Genomic DNA, 7,334 nt, shown 5'->3' on the forward strand with positions numbered 1-7,334 from the left:
GCGACTTCCCTACGACACCTGCGCTTGATTTCTCAAGACGATATGTCGTTTTTCTCACCGTGAGATTGGGCTGGAACTAATAGTCGGACCGCAGGCATTTTACGACAGGCGCGGCGGGGAATTGAACTCGGGACCATGAGAGTCGGAGGCCAGTGTTCTAACCACTGGACCACCGTGGCAGTCCTGAAAAATATCTCTGAGTAGGGGGATAGCGCGAACGCTGTCCCCCGCTAACAAAACTGGCGCACTCGAGTTCATCACACCTGGGTTATTCGCAGGGGTCAGCGCCACCAGGTGAACCTTGCCCTGGGAGAACCGCCTTCGTGACCACGGACGTATTTTTGTACATCTGGCAATCTCTTTCACGTAAACTTTGCGAAAATAGCATTTTTAGGAATGAGGCGAAAGCAATAGATTTTTGTTATACAGGGTGTGATTGGCAGAATGTAAATAACCAAAAAGGCTGGTAGTAGCAATATTTTTTAAACTACGTAAGCCGTTTGATAATTTTTTTTTTTTTTTTTTTCTTTCAAATCAGTGATTAGAAAACATGTAGATATACAAGCATATGTATACACGCACGCACACACACACATACACACACATACACATACATTCTCTTGCGCAAACGCACATACCCTTGCACATACACGCACATGCACACACCTATGCACTCACCCGTACACGCAATGAAGAGGAAGAAGAAGGAAGTGCCTGCGGGGAGGGTCTTGGCAACATTTAAGGATTTGTGCAACATTATCTATTGATGACGCGGTGACCGAGTGGTTAGAGCATCAGACCTCGATTCGTCGTCAGATCCAGGTTCTCGAGTTCGATCCCCGGCCGGCGCGCTGTTCCCTTGGGCAAGGAACTTCTCACTGGTGGCCCTATTTTAAATGACCATATTCATTCCTGGTAAATGTAATTTTACATAAATATTTCTCTGTGACTTAAATTAATTGTGTTTATATATATTTATATATGTGTGTGTATATACCTATGTCTCTAACGTACAGGTATATAGGTACAGGCGAGGGAGGGAAGGCGAAAAAATAATAGAGAAATTATTAAAAGTATAAAAGAACAAAATGGAGAAGAAAATATGAGAGCTAGTTAATATAACAAATATGCAATAAGGAAACAATGTGCTAAATAGACGACGATATATACATACAAAATATTTAGACGACGCGAGTGAAACAATATGAAAGAAGGCGACTGAGCGAAAAAATACGGAAGTGCAGGAGGGGGAGACAAAATAGAAGAACAATAGATACGAGAATCATAAATAAAAAGGGAAACAGTGAAGTTGCAGATTGATAATAATAATAATGATAATGATAATAATGATCACAGTAATAATAATAGTAATGATAATAATAATGATGATAATAATGGTAATAATGATTATCATCAGTGTTATTATCATAATCATTATTATCATTATCATTATTATTATCTTTGTTGTTATTATTATTATAATTATTATTACTATCAATATAATCATTTTCATTATCATTATCATCATCATCATCATCATCATCATCATCATCATCAACATAATTGCTATTGCTATTATTGCTATCATTATTATTACTGTTATTATTATGATAATTATTACTATCATTATTACTATTATGATCATTATTGTTAATATTATAATAATTATTATATTTATTTTTATAATTAATATTACTATCATTACCAGTATTATGATTATGAATAATACCACTGCCCTTTTCATTATTATCGTCATTATCATCATTATGATTATTATCATTACTATTCTTATTATTACCAATTTTTTAAATGTAATCTTTATCATTATTATCATCATTGTTATTATAATTATTGTTTTTATTTTAAATATTTTCATTATTATTATTAACATTATTATTATTATTGTTGTTGTTGTTGTTGTTGTTGTTGTTGTTGTTGTTGTTGTTGTTGTTGTTGTTGTTGTTATTATATCATCATTATCATTATTATTTTCATTATTATTATTATTACTATTATTATTGTTATTATTGTTTTTATTATCATCATTATTATCATTATCATTACTACTATTATTATAATAATCATTATCATTAAGTAATAACGCTATTATTATCATTATCATTATATCATTGTTATTACTTTCTACATTATTATTATTTTTCTATTTTGATAATAGTTATCATTACCATAATCATTATTATGATTTTATTGTTATGATTATCATTACTATTATCACAACTCTAATTATAATTATTACCATTATCATTGTAATTGTCATTGTCATTATCACTAATATTATCAATATTTTAATTGTTATCATTATGATATTCTTATTGTTATTATCATTATTATAATCATCATTGTATTTTTGTTATGATTATCACCATTAATATTGAGGTATTATTTTCTTAATGTAATTATTATTGCCGTCTTTATTAGTATCATTATCATTGATATAATTAATATTATTGGTATTACTATTGTTATCAATTACTATCATTATCATGATAATTATCATCATTATCATTGTTATCTCATATTATTGTGATATTTATTATCATTATTTTTATTATTTTTATCACTACGATTATAATATATTATCATTATTAGTATTATTATCATTGTAATCATTATTTTCATATTTTTATTATAATATCATAATTATTATCCTTTTTATTTTGCTACCTATCAATATTATTGTTATTTTCATCATTATCATTATGGTTATCGTTTCTCTTATTATTAATTTCATTGTCATCATTTTCATTATTGTTATCATTATTTTTATTATTTACCGTATATCATTATTAATTTAATCATCTATTTTTCCTAATAATAATAAGAAAAAGAAGGAGAATAATATTGATTATTATTATTATTATTATTATTATTGTTGTTGTTATACACACACATATATAGGCATTTCAATATGCGTACACACCCACTCACACATGCATACAAATATATATATATATATATATATATATATATATATATATATATATATATATATATATGTGTGTGTGTGTGTGTGTGTGTGTGTATGTATGTATATGTATATATAAATATATATATATATATATATATATATATATATATATATATATATATATATATATATAAACATACTTTATTTTCTCTTTTTTTTCAACTAACATTTACTCCACTACATGACATAGGCCTCTCTCATTGACTATTGAGAGGTTGTTTGGCAGTGCCATCCTTGCCTGATTGGATGTCCTTCCTCACCAACTGCGGTTCGGCGCACTAACACCTATGCCACGGCGGCGACTTCCCTACGACACCTGCGCTTGATGTCTCAAGACGATATGTCGTTTTTCTCACAGTGAGATCGGGCTGGAACTCATAGTCGGAGTGCAGGCATTTTCCGACCGCCGCGGCGGGGAATTGAACTCGGGACCATGAGAGTCGGAGGCCAGTGCTCTAACCACTGGACCATCGTGGCAGCCTTGAAAAATATCTCTGAGTAGGGGGATAGCGCGAACGCTGTCCCCCGCTACCAAAAATCATGTTAAAACTTATTGTTATTTTTATTAGTGGTATTATCATTATCATCATCACCATTATTATTATCTTTATATTTATTCTTATTCTTATTATCATTATCATTATCATTATCATTATTTTTATTATTATCATTATTATTATGATTATGATGATAATCATTCTTTTTTCTTTAATCCTTACTATTATCATTATTATCATTACCAATATTGCGATTATGACTAATATCATTATCATTAACAAAATTGTGATTATCATAATTATCGTCATCATTGTTATTATTATTATTATCAATTTTGTTATTGCAATCCTTTTCGTTATTATTGTTATTATTATCATTATTATCTTCATTATCATCATTATCACGTGTATTATCTTTATTTATTATTATTTTCATCATTATTATTACTATTGCTATTATAATTATTATTATTATCATTATTATTGCTATCATTGACTTTGCGGTTATTATTATCAATATTATCATTATTTTTATTATAACAATCATCACAATCATCATCATTATTGTTACTCTTATCAATGATAATGATGTTATTACTTTTCCTATCATTATCATTATAACTATCACTGTCATTACTATTATTATTATTATTATTATTATTATTATTATTATCATCATCATAATAATTACTATCATTACTATTATCGTTGTTTTATTATCATCTTTATCATAATCTTATTATTATTGTTATCATTATTTTTATCATTATCTTTATCATCATCATTATTATCATTATAATCATTAATGTTAGCATTATCATTACTGTTATTATCATTTTTATTATCATCATTATCATTATTACTATTCTATTATTAATATAATTATTAATATTACCATTATTATTAGTATTAGTACTATTATGATTATTCTTATTATTTTTTTATCATTATCATTACTATTATAGTTATCATTATTATTACCATTATTGTTCATTATTATTATGATGATGATTATTATCATTATCAATATTATCTCATATTATTGTGATATTTATTATCATTATTTGTATTATTATTATCACTACGATTATTATATATTATCATTATTAGTATTATTATCATTGTAATTATTATTCTCATATTTTTATTATAATATCATAATTATTATCCTTTTCATTTTGTTAACTATCACTATTATTGTTATTATTATCATTATCATAATAATTATCATTTCTATTATTATTAATTTTATTATCATCATTTTCATTACTGTTATCATTATTTTCATTATTTTTACCGCTATACAATTATTTCTTTAATCATCTATTTTTCATAATAAATATAAAAAGAAAAAGAAGAAGAATATTGATTATTATTATTATTATTATTGTTGTTGTTGTTATACACACACACATATATAGGCATTTCAATATGCGTACACACCCACTCACACATGCATACAAATATATATATATATATATATATATATATATATATATATATATATATATATGTGTGTGTGTGTGTGTGTGTGTGTGTGTGTGTGTGTGTATGCATGTATGTATGTTTATATAAATATATATATATATATATATATATATATATATATATATATATATATATATATATATAAACATACTTTATTTTCTCTTTTTTTCAACTGACATTTACTCCACTACATGACATAGGCCTCTCTTATTGACTATTGAGAGGTTGTTTGGCAGTGCCATCCTTGCCTGATTGGATGTCCTTCCTCATCAACTGCGGTTCAGCGCGCTAACACCTGTGCCACGGCGGCGACTTCCCTACGACACCTGTGCTTGATTTCTCAAGACGAAATGTCGTTTTTCTCACCGTGAGATTGGGCTGGAACTAATAGTCGGACCGCAGGCATTTTACGACAGGCGCGCCGGGGAATTGAACTCGGGACCATGAGAGTCGGAGGCCAGTGCTCTAACCACTGGACCACCGTGGCAGTCCTGAAAAATATCCCTGAGTAGGGGGATAGCGCGAACGCTGTCCCCCGCTAACAAAACTTGCGCACTCGAGTTTATCACACCTGGGTTATTCGCAGGGGTCAGCGCCCCCAGGTGAACCTCGCCCTGGGAGAACCGCCTTTGTGATCACGGATGTATTTTTGTAAATCTGGCATCCTCTTCCACGTAAACATAGCGTAAACAGTATTTTTAGGAATGAGGCGAAAGCAATAGATTTTTGTTACACAGAGTGTGATTGGTAGAATGTAAATAACCAATAAGACTGGTAGTAGCAATATCTTTTTAAACTACGTAAGCCGTTTGATCATATATTTTTTTGTTTTTCAAATCAGTGATTGGAAAACATGTAGATATACAAGCATATATATACACGCACACACACACACACACACACATATACATACATTCTCTTGCGCAAACACACATACCCTTGCACATACACGCACATGCACACACCTATGCACTCACACGTACACGCAATTAAGAGGAAGAAGAAGGAAGTGCCTGCGGGGAGGGTCTTGGCAACATTTAAGGATTTGTGCAACAGTACATATTGAGGACGCGGTGACCGAGTGGTTAGAGCATCAGACCTCGATTCGTCGTCAGATCCAGGTTCTCGAGTTCGATCCCCGGCCGGCGCGCTGTTCCCTTGGGCAAGGAACTTCTCACTGGTGGCCCTATTTTAAATGACCATATTCAATCCTGGTAAATGTAATTTTACATAAATATTTATCTGTGACTTAAATTAATTGTGTAAATATATATGTGTGTATATAACTATGTTTCTATGCAATTCTCTGAACTTTCAAGTATACGTATACCAATATGTCTGTAAATATGTGTGTAATATGTAGATTCCATATATGTAGGTAACAAACAGGTAACAGGTGCTTCCAACAGGTACCGAAGGGAAGCGAAGCAAGAAAAAGAAAGAAGAGCGACAATAGAAAATAAGAAAAATCGAAAGTAGAAAATGCGTTAAAAATGCGATAAAAATTCGAAATAGGAAAGAAAAATAATAATGCGAAATAAATAGAAAATAAGAAAAAGCGAAAGTAGAAAATGCGTTAAAAGTGCGATCAAAGTCGAAATAGAGAAATAATATAAAAATAAGTGTGCGAAATAAATCGATGTGATGGATAGAAAATAGAAAATGCGTCAATAGTGTGAAAAATATTCGAAATAGAAAAAGAAAATACAAATAAGTGTGCGACATATAAATAAAATAAGAATAAATGAAATGCCTAAAATGTGCAATAAATGTTCGAAACAGAAAATAAATAAAGAAAAATAATCGTGCGAAATAAACCGAAGTGCTAAAGAGAAAATAACAAAGAAAATGCGTCCAAAGTGCGATAAAAATTCAAAACAAATGAACTGCGAAAAGAGTAAATAATAAACATGCGTTAACAAAACAGAAAATAAAGCGAAAAGAGAAAAAGCGAAACCATGCGATAAGAAAATTTGCGAGAAAGAATAAGGCAAAGTCGAAATAATAATAAATATGTAATAATGATAAGGGAATAGGGTAGGAGAGGGAGAAGATAAATAATGATAATAACAACTGCAATAATGACAAAAAAGAAAATAATCTAGCCACTCACTGGGAATACTACGGTAATAATATTGCCAGCCCGAGTCAGTGCCAGTCCCAAGCCCGGGTCAATAGAGAGGGATTGTTGTTATGTCATTATTACTATTATCATCATACCATCATCATCATTATTGTTACTCTTGGTAATAATAATGATACTGATACTATTTAACCATCATTATCATTAGAAATATTATTACTATTATGATCGTTATTGTTGTTATTGTTGTTATAATTAAGGATTATTAATATTATTA

At 29.5% G+C, this 7,334-nt stretch overlaps 2 pseudogenes; both read right to left on the minus strand.

The window, feature by feature from the left end:
* Positions 1-202: 202 nt before the first annotated feature.
* LOC125042803 lies at positions 203-349 on the minus strand (annotated as a pseudogene).
* A 5,135-nt stretch (positions 350-5,484) lies between these two features.
* LOC125042807 lies at positions 5,485-5,633 on the minus strand (annotated as a pseudogene).
* Positions 5,634-7,334: the final 1,701 nt, after the last annotated feature.

Source organism: Penaeus chinensis, chromosome 32 (genome assembly GCF_019202785.1).
Source record: "Penaeus chinensis breed Huanghai No. 1 chromosome 32, ASM1920278v2, whole genome shotgun sequence".
Classification (NCBI taxonomy): Eukaryota; Metazoa; Arthropoda; class Malacostraca; order Decapoda; family Penaeidae; genus Penaeus; species Penaeus chinensis.